Source organism: Notechis scutatus, chromosome 3 (assembly GCF_049901735.1).
Source record: "Notechis scutatus isolate UNSWTSFEM ecotype Mainland chromosome 3, rNotScu1.2, whole genome shotgun sequence".
In the NCBI taxonomy this organism is placed as follows: domain Eukaryota; kingdom Metazoa; phylum Chordata; class Lepidosauria; order Squamata; family Elapidae; genus Notechis; species Notechis scutatus.
In genome coordinates this window covers 184,509,117-184,527,619 of record NC_142011.1, presented here as the reverse complement: position 1 = coordinate 184,527,619, position 18,503 = coordinate 184,509,117, and the positions used below count along the sequence as shown (strand labels likewise).

At 38.4% G+C, this 18,503-nt stretch overlaps 1 protein-coding gene across 1 annotated transcript in view; it reads right to left on the bottom strand.

The window, feature by feature from the left end:
- The window catches only part of SDC2 (syndecan 2), a 67,219-nt gene that overhangs the window by 11,703 nt on the left and 37,013 nt on the right, over nucleotides 1–18,503 (bottom strand). The gene's annotated exons all lie outside the window — the stretch shown is intronic.

Below are 18,503 nucleotides of genomic sequence, written 5' to 3'. Positions count from 1 at the left end.
CTCTTTGATAAAAGACATGAAAAGCTGCTGCTCTTGAATGCAAATAATTGATGACTAAACTAAAGTTTATTCATTTTACTTTCAAGTTTAATGTGTAAAAGTGTGCAAAAATATGATTTTTAAAAGAAATCAGGGCAAATATGTTTACTATACAATATGATACGTAACTTGGAAGTAAAAGTGTGCAACAAGTATGATTTTAAAAAGCTTAAATCAAGGTAAATATGCTTACTATGCAATATGATACGTAATTTAGAAGAAAATTCCAACAAAATTTAGCAGGATTTACTTCCAGAACAGTTTGTGTAGTTTCATTCTGAAGCATTTAGCATTAGACTCATAAAAAGCTGCAGAAACTCTGTTCAGCACACTTAATCAGGGATTGCATTCCCATCCAACAGTTATTATCCCACTTATACTGATATTCTTAGAGTATAATGCTGAAAAATCCTCTGACCTAAATTCTTCACATAAGGCAATGATCTTTGGTGCCCAGTTGAATATTGAATAAACAAGAATAAATCTAAATGGATGTGCAATAGATTAGTGCCCACTAAGCACTAAATACAGGTTGCTTCATCTCAAATATCTGCTGAATGCAGACATCTGGAAATAGCTACCCTATTACAAGACATCAACACATTTCAAAATGTATTTCTACTGAAAATATTTCCTGTTAGACCTATATTCAATTATACTCTCTGGTGTTATGTTTCAAGAAGAATAAAGTTTATAGGATGGCAATTGCTTCCTTTCCCTGTTCAGCTAACATATTTCAGTAAATAGAAATATTCTAATATTCATTTCATAATAACTAGAGAAGAAATATGGCAAAGCAAGTATAAAAAATGCTTATTCTGTCATAACAGTATTCATGTATCTACATAAAATAGCTATTTCCTTCTATAATAAATTCAATAAAAGATTTAGAGATATAAGAATTCTCAGAATCCTTGTAGAGATTTTAACAGGATGTTTTTTTGATATGAAATACTGAGATAAAGTATTTCCTGAAATGATTTTCCATTCCTGTTCACTTTCACTACTACTTCTTACTTGATATGTGTATAATATACAGTTTTTGTGTATCTTTAGATTTATAGCAAAATATCAATGCATATAAAACACTTTGCTAAGAATGTAAATAATTTTTATAGCATTTCATTTCTAAATAGATCTAGTTAAAAGTCTGTGTAAATGTACAAATAATGGCACTGTAAGCCATGCACACTTTTCTGTCAGCGAGTGTCTCAGATTCTTAAGCATCAGGTGAATAACATTTAATAAAGAATCGAGTCTTGGAAGAATCTGCCTCAGGACTCAATAAGTTTTATTAAGCATTCTTTCTACAATGAAGTTTTCAGTGACCTAGAATATCAGCCTGAAAAAGTCCACCACTGAGAAGGTGCTCAAAAATCAAATTAAGCTTCAATGTTTCCTTTCTCAAACCATTTTTCCTGAAACTGACTGACTGACTGACTGACTGAAAGAGATTGTGTCTTGGGCCATTGGATATATCTTTACATGTGTTTTATATGATGCCGAATTCTTGTCCAGACTTAGAAGCATCTACACAAGTTTAAGGGATTAAAACTGATGTCCTTTCCTTAACAACTCTCAACTGATATCATGGGTCTCATAAACCATTTGCTGTCTTGACAAAGAAAAAAATAGATATACATGTATTTCAGAATCTGTTGTTCTGTGTTAGCAAAACAACAGTGGAAATTAGCAAACTGTTTGGATGCTTCAACATATTCTGGGTATACTCAGCATTTCATTTCTCTATGCTCCCATCTTCCATTTTTAAAGAAAAACTGGCATTCTGCACAGTTCCAATCCACAGGGTAATGTTTATTCACAGTAATATAATGTTCTTAGAAATGAAAACAATGTATATTTTTTGTTTGAAAATGTGTTCACCTACTCATAAGGGCAAAGGTAAGTTGGGAATCACAAGAAATAATCAGTAGGGGGAAAATCACCATTTGCTTTCTCTAGTTTTAACTTTTTCACGACCACCGTGGCATTTATTCCATAAAATAATATAAGCACATGGCAGCCATTTTTCAAAACTATCCTCAGAAATCCCAAATATTCCTGTCAATGCACAAAAAAGGTTGCCTATTGATAGACAGTATCATTCCCCATAATGGTACCCCCTATGGATTCCTAGCATTTCCAGCAATTGCTAGCTAAAGGAAGATGAATAGAATCCCACAAACCTGGGAGGTCATAACAGTTTGAGGAAACTGAATTTATCCATTGGTTCAGTAAAGGCTAGAGGGAATGCAGTATTTACTAGGAATGCAGCTCTATGCAGAGTGTGTATGTGCATCTATTTTTTTTTCATCCAGTAAAAAAAGATGAAGACTTTCTCAACATGAATTGATTCCTAATGACTATATGAGAATGCTCTCATTTTAGCTACCAGGTCATCTGAAATTCCAAGAAAGCTTGCTAATCGTGACTCCTCTTTATTGTAGCGTAACATTTATGATGACCAAGATACCCATATAGGCTGTTTAATGCTATGGTAATGAGTAGACTGAATGCTATCTCCACCCAAAAAGAAAGGTCGTATCAGGTGAGAACCAATGACCCTTTTCAATACATTCCTTTCATACACAATCTTTGTCATTTTGCTCATTTCTTGGTTTTGACAGTAAATCAATACAACTACAGTAACTATATCAAATAATAACAGAAAGGCCGGCCATAATGGATTTTGTATTTAAAGCTTTTAGATAGTTTCACAGAGAGCACAGTTCTTGTAGAAGAGAATGGCAAACCACTTTTTGCCATTGCCAAGGGAAAAAAATCATGGACCTTTCTCCTCTCAGTGACTATGCCATAGCTTAATAAAGGCATTAATAGGTAGGTTTGTCAAGCTATTTACAAAGACGGTGTTTCCCTTAACAGGCAGGGGCAAATTTGGAAGGTAAAGCATTAAAATGAACAAGACCAATAAGTAAGTCTCTTGAGAGCTGATCAAAGATATTGGGTAGATACTTGGCATGGGAGAAAGGTCTTTCAACAGGACTATCTGGTTCAGGGAAAAGTTGTACCGATGTCCTACTGAATATTATTGTCATGGGCTTATTGCTTCAGCTGTCACAAAGCTTCCTCAAAGTTGTCAGATCAAGTGTTAAGCTGATAACCTATAGAATTTTATATGTAGGTCACTAACTACCTTCCACAATGACATCCCTGTAACCTGCTAGTGAAACCAAATCTGAGCCCACATTTCAGCAAGGTTTCATGTGAATCTCTACAGCATGGATATCTGCAGGAGCTTGCTGCTTTCATCAGCAGCAGCATGATGTAAGCTCTGCCCCTTTTGAATATACATGTGGCAGGACTTGCTTCACAATGCTATAATTCTACTTTTGTCATTAGCCCCTCCTGCTCCCACTCCTGTCTGGATGCTGCTGCTTTACAGCAATTACATCAATTTCCAATGTCAGAAACACATTAGATATATGAATTTGGACTCTGTATCTTCAAAAGAACTTAGATGATAAAATATCAAATCTTCCCACCAGATACTAGATGTCCTTGCTCTAGATATTTTTGGCAATGACTGTTACCGAGTTTGGTGCATTACAAGATAGCTTTTGGGAATTTGTGAACCTTGGTAAAATGACAGTCTTTTGTTGTTTTTTCCAGGTGTTTGAAAAGAAACAGATATTTAAATACACTAATCAGTAGTAAAATTGCTGATTTTCCAGGAGAGATGACAGTTCTTTTCGGAAAAGCAATTATTTTGGTTTTATCATAGATAACCAGTCTTTTCTTCTCTTTGACAGAGAATCAAGGCTTGAAGACTCAATCTCAGCCCAACCTTGTGAGAAGAATTACAGCTGTACCAACAGACAAAAGAACCAAAACAGGTCTATTGATCAGCTCTGGGTGATGAAACTCATGAACCATGACGTACTTCACAGAATTAATTTAAAGCTGAAAAGAGAAGAGCCACGACATGTCCTGGTTTCACCCTCTGAATGGAGAGTAAGCATGCCAGACAAATCTTATTGCATTCTTTGACAAAGTGACAAAATTAGTAGACCAGCAAAATGTTGTGGACATAATATTCTTAGATTTCAGTAAGGCATTTGACAGACTAGACTGCAACCTACTATTTGATATGGTAGAAACATGTGAGTTAGACCGCATCACTACGAGTTGGATTTGTAACTAGCTGACCAATCTGCACTCAATGTATAGTCCTTAATGGAACTGTATCTACATTGAGGGAAGCATGCAGTCGGGTACCCCAAGGCTCTGTCTTAGACCCAGTACTTTTCAATTATCTTCATCAATGATTTAGACAAGGGGATAGAAGGGGGAATTTGCAGACAACACTAAGCTTGCAGGAATACCCAACATGCCAGAAGATAGGCTTAATATATAGAAGGATCTTGACAAACTTGAACACTGTGCCCTATCAAACAAAATGAAATTCAATGGTGAGAAAAAGTTCTACATTTAGGTAAAAAAAATGAAATGCACAGGTATAGAATAGGTGGTACCTGGCTCAATAGTAGTAACTGCAAGAGGGATTTGGAGCCCTAGTGGACAATCATTTAAATGTGAGCCAGCAGTGTGCTATAGCTGCCAAAAAAGTCAACAGTCCTAGGCTGTATTAACAGAAGGATAGAATCAAGATCATGTGAAGTGTTAATATCACTTTATAATGCCTTGGTAAAACCACACTTGGAATATTGCATAGAGTTTTGGTCGCCATGATATAAAATGGATGTTGAGACTCTAGAAAGAGTGCAGAGAAGAGCAACAAAGATTATTATGGGACTGGAGGTTAAAACATACAAAGAACAATTGCAAGAATTGAGTATGTCTAATTTAATGAAAAAAGGTCTAGAGGTGACATGATAGCAGTGTTCCAATATCTAAGGGACTGCCACAAAGAAAACGTGGATCAACCTATTCTCCAAAGCAATAGAAAGCAAGACAAGAAGCATGGGTGGAAACTAACCAGGGAGAGAACCAACCTACAACTAAGGAGAAATTTCCTGACAGTTAAAACAATCAGTAGAATGACTTGCCTCTAGAAACTGTGAGTGTGCCAACACTGGAGGTTTTTAAGAAGAGATTGGATAATCAATTGTCTGAAATGGTATAGGGTTATCACAAAAATTGTTCTACGATGCCTGAAAATACTGAAGGATACTTGTAGAGCCTTCCTTATGTAAGTGTCAACCAATATTTACAATTTGTACTTGTACACACAAAAGCATTAGTTTAGGAATCTGACATTTGCCTATGGCAATAAAAACCCCAGATCTGAAGATCAAAATTCTTCTACTATCATCTTGTTTGGCTTGTTGTCACAGTTACTATATAATGTGGAGGAAATAACAGAAATATTATTCACAAATTGTGTATCTGATGGTGGATACAAAAAGTGTAGTCACCCAGTGTGACTGGGTGTGCAATACTGCCATTGTCAGCCCCGCAATTTTCTTTGAGTGCTTCATCTCAGCATTCAACATTATATTAATATTACATTTGGTTTCCCTGTACTTAAAAATATTTACATTTCTGACTTTCATAACATAGAAGTCTTCCCCTTCCAAGTTGGTAATGATATTTTGACTTAAAGTCCTTTTTAATTTATACTTTTTGTCTTCTTTAAAATAGATAAGTGCTTATTTAACAATGTATTGTCTGGATCAATTTGCTTATACAAGATAATAATAAAATACTAGTAATAATAATAATGATAACAGCCATAATAATACCTGTTTTCCAAGCCTCCCCAACACTTGCGACCTCCCCAAACCTTCAAAGGGGAGGGCTTTTGCCCCGATGGTGCTGCCTGTGCCCTGCCACGCCCCCCATCCCCTCCCCGTAGTACTAATGTTTGCTTATATATAATAAAATTCTTATATCATTTACTTATAGATATCCTGACTTAAAATACTTTTGTTGGACATATTCGGATGACTGCCAATTAACCTAAATACTTCTTCATTCATCTCATTAAATTTGTTACTATCTATTTCAGTAGTCTCAGGGCAGCTTATAAAATCCAGTACAGGTAGTTCTCACTGACTAACTGCCTTGTTAGTGACATTTAAATTTACAACGAAGTTTGAAAAAAGCTTTATGACCAGTTCTCACAGTTACAACCGTTGCAGTGTCCCAGACTCACATGATCACCTGGAACGTCTCTGGAGTTTTTTTCCCATCCTTTGCTGGTACTTTGCTTGTGTGGAGTGACCATTCAAAGTTACAATGGCACTGAAAAAAGTGACTTATGACCATTTTTCACACTTACGACTGTTGCAGCATCCCCGCAGTCATGAGAGGCCAGGCAAGGAGATGCATGCCTCAATGTGAGTGATATTGAGTTGACCACACCCAGCCAATAACATGACCACCTAAGCCACGCCCACCACGTAAGCCACACCCACGACCTAAGCCACACCCACAGAACTGGTTGTTAAAAAATTTGAATCCCACCCCTGGTGGGTGGGCTCACATGCTCTTCAGAGAGAACTGGTTCGGAGCGAGCTGATCGTCGGAACAAGGGGTTCGCCCAAACTGGTCCGAACTAGGAGAATCCCACCTCTGGATGTACCAGGAAAATAATCTGCAACCTACCCTTTCCCTATTAAAGTCTGAATATTTTTTTACCCTGACAGACGGGGCGAAACATTTATTTCTATTTTTAGGGTAATGGAAATAACAACTCTCCTCCCCCCAGTTAAATACCATACCTGAAATAAAAGCCCCGTTTCTAAAGCTTGCTTTCTAATTTGGAGCAATAACTCGTGTCAACAATGAATGCATTGTATTTTTACATAATATGGTAACACTGAAATAGGCAATTAGACAAATATAACTGGAGAGTTTTTATTAATTTTGTAAAACATTACTATGATCATTAGAGAAGCGACATGGTGTTCTTAGTATTACTTTTTATGGCTTATTTGCTCTTTTACTCTTGTACAAAATGCTGCTTTCAGAATAATTGTAATCCACTTTGGACACTATTTTCCTTAGGAAAACAGATATAAATCTATAAAATGAACCAATTAAATTTATCAAAATGCTACAGGAATGTTAATATCTATGTTATGGCCAGACCTTTTTGTTAATGTTCAGGCTCACTGATAAAACATTCCAAATAAAAGACATCTATCTTTTGCCATTACGTTAATTGCTAAAGGCAGCTTTACTCAGAACAGCTTACATCCTACGACAATATCTGTAACACCATCGAACACCCACATCTGCCTATAGCAGGTCTTTAGGAAGGACTCAATAGGCAGACAAATATGCCAAACCCAGCCTGAACATGTGGCTGACTGTGTGACAAACCATAGTAACAACCAAACAGTATGATAAAGTAGCGACAATGGTATGTTGGAATTTCTGCAAGAAAAAGCATTTGACTATAAGAATACTGGACTCTAATACCCTGAGACAGTAGGCTAGAAGAGAAAGAAATAGAGAAAATCACACAATATAAAAACCTGCAGGGCTGTGGCAAAAGAAAGCAATCGTGATAGGAAGCTTCAGTGCAATTTCAAAACATCTGGAGGACCATTTGAACAGCAACAGCATTGACAAAATCACTACGACTTAATTCCAAAAGGCAGCTTTACTTAGAAAAATGTATATCCTTCAACAGTACCTTTAATTTTATTAAACAACTGTCAACCCTGAAGCTGACCTAACCGAAGCCATTTTGGAACTTCAGTGTTGCCACACTGGAGCTGAGTGATAGGGAGGCGGGATTAGAGATAGCTGGTGTTTTGTAGCCAAAATAAAATAAATTTTATTTTGGGAACCAAGGACATTCTCACACCTGGTCAGAGGAAGGAGAAGTGATGTCACCAGACAACCAGACAGCGCTCTGATTGGACTATGTGACTGATGGTTTGGGGAGTGGGAAAAACTTTTGCTTTTAATTAGGTAAAAACCGCAGGAACTTCAGAGTCAGTTTTCATTAGCCTGTGCCAATATGACATATCCAATAAAACTATTCTTTGAGGAATCTATCTACCTCGGAGTTTTGTTTGCTGTGGGTATGTTACTTGGAACCCTGACAACAACATCATCTATCCCAGGTCCTTGGCAAGGCCCCAATAGATGGATACAAACGTCAAATTCATCCTGAACACCTGACTGCGTAACCAACTATAATAATAATTTATTACATTTGTATACTGCCTGACTTTCAACAACTCTTGGTGGTCCACAACAAAGGAATTACAATTAAATCAATAAAACATAAAGATAAAATGACAGTCAGAGCAATGGAATCTCTTTTTGAAAACTTTCTTGTGACCATGACCTGTTGGTATAATAAAGATTAGGCAATCCAGTTTATCACAGTCTGAGGAAATAAATTTGGTTATTCTTCCAATATGGCTGAAATGTATGATTTAAAAATAGAATATACTATTTAACCTTGAATGACCAGGAGATGATGGTAATAGTGATGATGAGGCTAGTGGAGGTGGTGGAGGAGACTTCACATACTTCCCAAAACTTCAGTGATTATCCAAAGTTCATTGACTAAAAGTTAATCCATCAACACGCCTAGATGGAGAGCAACAGGCTTTGACTCAACCTTAGTAAGACTGAATAGCTTTGGGTTTTAGGACCTCTGGTTCTAGGGACCCTCCTTCTAACTCTTGTTTTAGATGGGGTTGCACCACCCCAGTCAGATCCTACATGCAATCTGGGGTTCCTCATGGACTATGGCTTCTACTCAAGGAGCAGGTGGAAGCTGTAGTTGGGAGGACCTTTTGCATAGCTTTGTGTCATGCACTGGTTGGGCCTGTTCATGGATCAGGAGACCCTGCTCATAGTCACTCATGCCTTAGTGCAGGGGTGGGCAAACTTTTTGGCTCGGGGGCCACATTGACTTTTAAAATTTGACAGACGGGATGATCTCGGCTCATCTGCTTCTCCAACATCCGGCGCCGCCCTGTTCTATGTGTCAGGCCCAGCAAGTCCGAGCAGCCAGCGCACAGAACAGGGTGGTGCCGGACCATTGGAGAAAGCGGAGCAAAGCCAGAGATTAGTAGCTGCCTCTTTCGGCGCAGAAGCTTCCCCCAACCAGCCGGCTGGTCTTCTCCTTCTCTGCCTGTTTGTTCTGTATGGCCGGGAGGAGGAGACCAGCCGAGAGCAACGCTGCCAGGCGGGGCCACGTGGCGCAGGGCAACACGCCACCGCCCGGCCCTGGCGAGGAAAGCAGTGGGCGTTCCCCAGGCGGCGACCTCGGCCCGCCACCAGGAAGCGGCCCCAGCTCCGTGTTGTGTGTGCGATTTTTTTTGGTGCGCGGCGCAGGATCTCTTTGGCTGGCCCCGATTTTTTTTTTTCAGAGGGAATATTTTTTTTCAGAGGGAATTTTTTTCAGAGGGAATATTTTTTTTCAGAGGCGGGCAGTATTAAAATGACCAACGGGCCAGATGTGGCCTGTGGGCCGTGGTTGCCACACCCTGCCTTAGTGACTTCTTGATTGGATTACTGCAAAGCACTCTACATGGGGCTGCCCTTTAAAAGTACTTAGATACATCAGTTAGTGCAAAATGTAGTAGGATAGGTAATTATGGGTACTGGTCATTCAGCACATGTGATATTCTGTTCCATGATATGTTTATATACATCTAGGGGCAACTCTTAGTGTTGATGGTTACCTTTTAGGCTCTTCATGGTTTGGGGCCAGGTTACTTATGAGACCATCTCTCCCCATGATGGTGTCTACCTATCCTGTTAAGATATGACAGGAGAGGTGTGACCATGTCCCATCTACTAGAGGGCTTCATTTAGCATCATATGGGAAGTGAGTCTTTTTTGCCATGGTGCTCATTTTGGGAATATCATACAGCCGAGATTAGGCTTGTCCCAATCTTGCTGGTCTTCCACCAGGCATTAAAAACATGGCTTTGCCATGTAGCTTGGGGTCCTAGCAATACAGGCGAGCCCATCTTACAGATGAATTAAATATGGAATGTTGTAAATGTTCTTGGCAGCTATTCTATGTTCTTGGTATTGTTTTTTAAAAAATGTGGTTCTTTTATCCTGATTTTATTTTGCTTTAATTATAAACCAAGTCATGCAAAAAACAGATACAATCTCTCACAGCAACAGTAGTCCTGGTCAAAGTTACAACTCAAGAATTCCCAATGAATAGTACACTTTAAATGAGATATTTATATAAATGCAGACTATGGCAACAAAACTCTAATCCATTTTTCTCACTTTTTGGGTGCAAAGGGAAGGAAACTTATCTCCTTTATGAAGGCAGGACAGTCTGCATTTGTTGACTGTTTTGACAACTGTGGTTAGATTTTTTTTATCAGTATGAGGAATTATTCTCAAGGGGGAGTTACTCATGTATTCTATAGAGCAGGGGTCCCCAAACACCGGGCTCCGGAACATTTTGCTACCGGGCCGCCGGTTTGCTGGAGCACCGCCATCTTGTTTCGATGAGAAAGTGCTTCTGGGTGAACTTTTCCGGTTGGAAGCGCGGCGTTTGGTCCTGAAGGAATCCTCGCGCCTTAGTTTTATCGAAGGGGCGGCTTCAAACAAAACTAAGGCACGAGTTCTTTCAGCACCAAAGGCAAAGCGAGCGGCCATCCAGCCGTCCCGAAGCCCATCGACAAAGGTACAAAGGAGGAGTTGAAGGTGGCGGGAGAAGCGGGGATGGCTGGCTGGCGGTCGCTCGGCTCGCCTTGCCTTGTCATGCGTGCTGATGCGGTAGGCGCGGATCATTTTGTGATGCGGTGCCGGGCGTAAAAAAAAAGGTTGGGGCCACTGCTATAGAGAACCAATTCCTCCTTCACATTCAAGACATCATTTTTTCTTCTTCTATGGAAGTGGACTACTGTTCCTATCTTTCAATATACGGAACAGTGAAAACACTCTGATCAATAAAGTTACATTAAACATGGGTAGATATCCCAAGCCTTCCAAATAGGCTTGGATGTATTTTCTCAATCTAGTGCCTTTGATATATGCTGTAGTCTTTGTATGGTAGACATTCAAGGATTACTTTTTTTGTCCCACGGTATCTGAAGAGGACGAATTGGAAAGACTGATTGATATATGTGTAAAGAAAGACAGTCAAGAGTGACAGCTGGTGATTTCAAAAACATCCATGTTGTTTTCTTGGCAACCACTTCTTGTACTGGAAGAATGAAAGAAGGCACCTATCATTTTGCATAAATACATTTTGCATTCAACATTTGAATATGATTCTGAATTTCCTGGAAACTGTTTTGTGAAATCTTATTTATTATTTTTCAAATTTTGTTTTCATATATTATTAAATAAGGTATATAGATGTTATCATTTTAATATTAAGAGCACACAACATTCTGATTTATTGAGTTTATTTAGCCACTGAGAATAAGAACTACATCACTGAGCACAGAAGAAAGCTCTATGTCATAGCAAGTTTAAGATACAACTGTTAATTCAACTCTTGTGACTGAATTGAAATATATTTAAATATTACACTGCAAAATACTTCAATATATTATCTTTGCCAAATGTGTAGTGGTGTGGAACAATAGCACATTTTGATTCAAATTTAATCTTCATGAAATATATGGCAAAAATCTATTCTAGTAGCTATATTTCAGTATGTAAATCTTGAACACTGAAGCACTGCAATTATCATGTTTATAACAAAAATAAAGAAGTGAGAGTCAGTTACTAATAAATGTCAATCAAATTCTCTACTCATATTGCTGGCTATAATAAACAATATATATTAATCTTGCTGTGCTTCTGTGATACAGATAACCTAAATTGTCTGTGTCTTCTCCCTTCCCTTTATATCTACCGTGTTTCTCATATAATAAGGCCGGGTCTTATTTTTTTTTGAGCCCCGAAAAAATGGCTGGGTCGTCTTTTTGGGGGTGACTTAATCCCCCCCCCTTGCATCTTCGGGCGGGCGGTGACAGCTTGGATGTTGACCTCAGCGTTGGTGGAGCACTTCGTATCGAGGTCAACGCAGGCAGCACCATATCCGGGTGTGCAACAAAAGTACTTCCTAACGGCAAGCCCGCCCCACCATTCCCCCCATTTCGCATGTTTTAATATAGGCCTTAATTTGGGGGGAGGGGCTTAATTTCATTTCATGCCTATAAAACATGCTGAGACTTCCTATTGGGGGAGGCCGTATTGTTGGAGAAACAGGGTAGCTTATTAATAATGCCAGTAATTCAATTTCTCATTAGGACCTAAAAGGAAAGAACTTAAGTAGCATATGTGTTGTATCCAGCAGTGCTTTTATGTTTGCAGAAAATTCAAGGAAGGGTGCTTAATTTTTTCTATTACCCCCAAATCCTTCCTCCAAAAGCTGCTCTTAAATGTAGAAGAAAGTATAGAGAATGGAAGGAAAGGTTGCAGCAGGGAAGAAACAGAAACACTTTCTTTATGGCAAAGGCACCATGGGATATAATCGCATTTGGCTAATTTCAAGAACAAGAAATGTGCAATAAGCAGGCAATAGTAAACAAAAGCAAATAGGAGTTCAAAACTAAGTGCATAATTCTTTTTTTTCTCTCCATGAGATTAAAGGAATTTCAAAAGCTGCTGTTAGCCAATAAAGAAGATAATTTACAATCACTGTCATGAGAATCCAACTTGTAAGAAAACCAACGGTATAAATATAGATAGAAGTTTGTTGTTTTCTGGTTCTGAAGATTAACTTTTAAACAAAAAATGAAAGTAGCACCACCAGGGATGGCGACAGAGGAAATGCAGTATGTTTAGTCTTGAAAAAAGATGCCTGAGGGGGCATAATAGCAACATATTTCAGGCATTGGAAGGGTTATCACACAAAAGAAAGTCAGACCCTGTACTTTATCATCCCAGAGGGCAAAATACTGGAAGACAGGAAGTTTTTTTGTTCAACTGAACTTAACAATAGCAGCAATGGTAGGTTCCCCTTGACTGGGGAATCTATCATTGCTGCTATTGTCAGAGAAATCTTAATATGGATTCCTATTCTGATTAGGACATCAGATTCAACAATCTCAAAGCCCTTTCCCAACATATGGCCTATTTGAAACATCTTAGGAGATGCCTCTATAAAAATCTCTATTCTTCCCAAAACCAAGTGAGATATTTTAAGCAGCACTTATAGTTCCTAACTACAGGCAGCACTTTTCTCTTAAAAATAACATACACCGTTCCAAAGTGGTTTATAAAAAGGTTTATGAAATCATTGGTGTACTTTTTGTTCTGAGGACATGAATTCCGCACACACGCACACACAATCGAAATACCATAAATCATCCCCAAACAGAATTTCATTTAAGCTCTTTGTAAAACATTTATTATGAAGTAGGAAATGGTTTAAGAAAGAAACGGGTGATGTATGGCCAAAATCAAATAAAAGGTTTGTTTTAAAGAGAAAATAGCCATCTTGAAAGCTAACGTTTTTCCCCTTCCTGCGGTCCCCAGGGAAAAAGATTGTGTCTTTTACATATTCAAGGGCAATGGGGTAAAAGTTAGGAATATCTTCACATTCTGCTGGAACCATCTGTCTTCCTGACTTATAAAGTACTCAAATAGTTATTCCATGATGTCATGTTAACTATGTATATTAAAGAAAATCTTACTAGCATCTTTGGAATTTTGTCCACTGGAAAATAATTGTGATGTGAAGTGTAGTTTGCAGAAAGAACAGGGATTCAAAGGGAAACATCTGAGACATATGCTATCCACCCAAAAATATATTCAGCTCTCTTTGCTCCATCTGATCCTTTTCTTTTTCTTTTTCTAATTGCATTTTTGGAAAAACTCTCTGGCTTTTTTATGATTTTATTCATAAGATGATTTGTTGTAACTGTGCTTGACCAATTTTCTGCAATCTGATTAAAATAAACACTGATTCTTTTCATATGTTCTTCCCCTCCTACCCAATATTAATGAAGCATTATTTTACATCCTTGAGCCTCCTGCAGCTAGCCATTTAGCTACCAGATCTACAAGCTTTGCTGTGATGACCCGGGGCATGGCACAAAGACAACACAGTAAGATAATCAGTAGGAGTCCCTTTATTAGTTCCAACTTTGCCCCCAATGTCCTGGTTACCTCTGAGCTGGAGAAAAACTCTCCCAAGAACAGCCTCTGGCTGCAGAAAATCAAGTCCAAAACGTTGTCAACAAAAACTGTAACTATAAGTCCAATCAGGGCAGGATGAGGTAATTAGTCCAGCAGGGCAAGAGAAGGAATTCCAGACATGAAGGAATGGCAGTAAATCAACCCAGTTGGGAGGATTCCAGGAACACAGATAAGCAAAGACAAAGGATAAAGTCACGTTTGCTCCCACCAGCTGCCGCAGTCAGCATTCAGTTCTTTTAAACTTTCATTCCCAGGTGTGGCTAATGAAGGGAATCAGGGCCCTTTCCTCCCCCATTTCTTTCTTCTCCGTTCCTCCCTGCATACCCTAGGATAAAGAGGGGGTGGGCCTGGGTCTTCCTGTGAACTCTTTCTCTCTTGTTCTACCTCTCCCTGCTCTGCCCAGCCGGACTTTGCCCTTCCCCGGTTTCCTCCATAGCCAACAGACCCACACTCCCACTCCCAGTCAGCTGTTCATCTTCCTCCTTAGATTCAGACTCCGACAGGGGTATGACATTTCCAGTGACCATACCCTGGAAATCATAGTCCTTGATTTACAACTGCAATGGAGCCTGTTCATCACAGTCATAAGATGTGATGATCATAAATCGGGTCACCTACATGACAGACCCGATTTTATGACATTTTTGTTGTGATAATTACGCACACGAATGGTTTGCTATGGACTGGTTTTGATTTTAAAAATTGGAAGTAAATGCTATTTTTTGGCAAAACCATTATAAAATGCAGTCATGTGACTGTGGGACGCTAAAAACCGCTGTAAATGCAGGATGGTTCCCAAGTGTCTGAATTGTGGTCACATGACCATGAGGGGAGTGGTTATCAGAATTTTGGAATTGGATTGTAAGTACCCCCTGGGGAGGCCCGTTGTAACTTCAAATGTTGTAAGTTGAGGACTACCTGCCTGAAGGTTAGCAAAACCTAATTTTCTGTTTTTTAATTGGCTAAGTTGCTGAGCATGCTTATCTTTTGTGAGACCGAATAGGGCTGGGAACAATTATTTGCCAGTCTTAGACTACATTGAATGTGAAATTAAGGATTCAGATCCTACTTGTGTGCTGCTGCTACTTGGTCTTGCACTTTGGTGACTAATTGATTGGATGAGCTAATTGTGGCTCATCCAACTCTCTGAGGAACCATTTGAGAACATCTTATCAATGGTTTGGCAGAGGTGTTTAGATTAGAGAGGGGACCTGTGTTGTAAAAAACTTGGAAGCCAGGTAACAATTCCTTTGCACACATTATTTTTTAACATGTCAAAGAAGACATATTTTTACAACATGCAGCTAGTGGAACATTTTATCCTGTTAAATTTGAATAACATCCATGCGAAAGTATTATTGCTTGAATCCCAGTCTTTCTTGCCTGAATATTGATTCTGAATGTTTAAACATAAATGCATACACCTTACTGAAGGAAAAAAGAACGCTTTCATCTTTTCAAAGTAGCAATCATGATGCAATCATAGGCAACTGACAAAAACTGTTCATTTCCACTGCTGACACATGTAGAATCTAAAAATACAAGCCCATCAGATTACAGATTTGTACTTTCGTAATTGATGGTTACATGATAACTAACTTGTCTCATATGTAATGCTATAGTTGAAAGCGATGTCAAACTACGTAGTTACCACTAAAATGTGTAATATAAAATGTAAAAGTGAATAAAGCAGTTCACTTACTTACCAAATATCTTTGAAATGGAGAAAACACTATTCAATGCAGCAAATCTACAGTATATTTCTATAACTACAACTGTGGGAAATTATTTGGTCAATTTACACTACCGTCGGGACTGTCACAATTTACAACCATTTGTCCAGTAACCATTTGGAGTTATAACAGTACTGAACGAAGTGACGTATGACCATTTTGAGATCAAGTGAGGTACTAATACCACTCTATAAAGCCTTAGTAAGACCACATCTAGAATACTGCATCCAGTTTTAGTCACCACACTATAAAAAAGATGTTGAGACTCTAGAAAAAGTGCAGAGAAGAGCAACCAGGATGATTAGGGGACTAGAGACTAAAACATATGAAGAACGGTTACAGGAACTGGGCTTGGCTAGTCTAGTAAAAAGAACGACCAGGGGAGACATGATAGCAATCTTTCAATATTTGAGGGGCTGCCACAGAGAGGAAGGGCTCAAGCTATTTTCTAAAGCACCCACAGGCCAGACAAGGAATAGTGGATGGAAACTAAACAAGGAGAGATTCAACCTAGAAACAAGGAGACATTTTCTGACAGGGAGAACAATCAACCAATGGAATAGAAGTTGCCTTCGCAAGTTGTGGGAGCTTCATCATTGGAGGCTTTCAAGAAGAGATTGTCAGAAATGGTATAGGGTCTCCTGCTTTGGGGGGCGGGGTTGGACTAGTTGACCTACAAGGTCCCTTCCAATTCTGTTAATCTGTTAAATTTAATCTGTTAAATTTTTCACACGACCGTTGCAGCATCTCATCGAAATTCAGGCACTTGGCAACTGGCATCTATTTATGACAATTGCACTGTCCCGGGGTCATCTGATTGTTATTTGTAACCTTCTCGGCCAGCTTTCAACAAGCAGAGTCAATGGGGAAGCCAGATTCGCTTAATGATTGCGTTATTCACTTAACAGCTGCAGTGATAACTATTGTGACAAAAAAGTCATAAAATGACGCAAAACTCATCTGCTTAGCAATGGAAATTTTGGCCTCAATTGTGGTTGTAAGTCGAGGACCACCTGTAATTCATTTAAAGAACATAAAGATGTCCAAGAATATTGAATAGAGATGGGGAGACTAACTTAGTTAACAATTAGTGTTGGATCACAGCATGGGAAAAGTGGAGCACATCTGCCACATCTGGAATCACTTCTCAACCCACCTTTTTAATGTTTTTTCTCTCCAATGGATGATTGCTATGAGCATTCCAGTTAGAGCTCTTTTCCAAGTAAATATAGTACTTCCATTGTAGCAGAAGCTCCAGGCTCATTCATTCAAGTTCTTTTCAGAAAGTTATTCAGCAAGGAGCCTCTCCAAAACAAATAATAATATCGACAAGAAGTTGCAAAGCAGCTATTTACAGGAAATAACATACTTACCGCAGTTCCTTTCCAAAACATGAAACGGAAATTGTATTGCCAAACAATTAACAGAGATAATATTTTTTACCATTGTCATCAATATCTAGACTATACTTTTATATTGTTTTTATAACCTTTTATGATAGACATTTAAGATTAATTTTTTTCAATTTATTTTATCTCCATTGTTCCATGAAGAATTTATTGAGTTTCTGTGATGGCTTTGCTATCAAAATGTAGTATTGATTTATTTAAAGAACATACATGGCTGCTTAGCCCATATAATGATTGTAGGCAACTTGCAACAATCCATAAAAACATTGCTAAACACAAAAATAGCCTTTCCCAACAGGAACCAAACCAATCTGCTGGCTCCCTATCCTATCCTAATTCTTGGGGGAAGAACCAAGTCTTCCAGGTCTTCCAAAAGGCCAAAAGTACAGGGATCCCTTGCATCACAGTGGAAAGTTATTTCAAAGGGTTGGGGCAACTACCAAGATCCCATCAAGAGGCAACATTTAAGGGAGGGGACCTGGAGTGCACCAAATAGTGGGGAAATAGTAATTATTTTTATTTAACATGAATTCTGATCACTTATTTAATGATATTGTGTAAAATATTATTAACTTTGTAAAAAATATTTTTATTACCATTTTTCCATTTTTTCTGTTGTTTGTTTTTTGTATAAGATTTGAATAACATTGTTTAAAATAAACAATTCATTAATGTCGGAAGAACATTCCTTCTTGATACTGATGATTTCTGAAAGGCAAATATTTAGCAAGTTGTTGTGAAGTTTCTGCTGAAGGTAATACTGTGAATCCAAAGCCTAAATGAACAATCAAGCAGCAACAGCAACAAAATTGTTGTTTAAATATAAGAACATATTATAGGAAAATAGAAGTGCCAAAGCCATAAAGTATGGCCTGCAGATCTCTGAAGATCTGTCTCATTATCATTACCAAAAATAAATGGTAGCAGTTGAAGTAGGATCACACCAAAATCAAATATCTTAGATCTTAAGATAATTAGGAATTGCTACTCATATTGTTGGACGAACAGGCACTAAAACAGCCAGGAAAGTGATTGAAGCCTGGGAAACAGGTCCCTGTTTTTTTTAGGTGTGAAAAGGAGTGTTGATTTACCCCCAGCTTATCAAGTACTTTAAGAAGGGGGGGAGGGGCTTGACAGCACAAGGAAGCTATCACCAAGGAGTTAATAGCCTGCCATCAACACCCCAATTTACATCTAAAAAGCTACAGACAATAGGCACCACACACAGAACAGCCCAAAG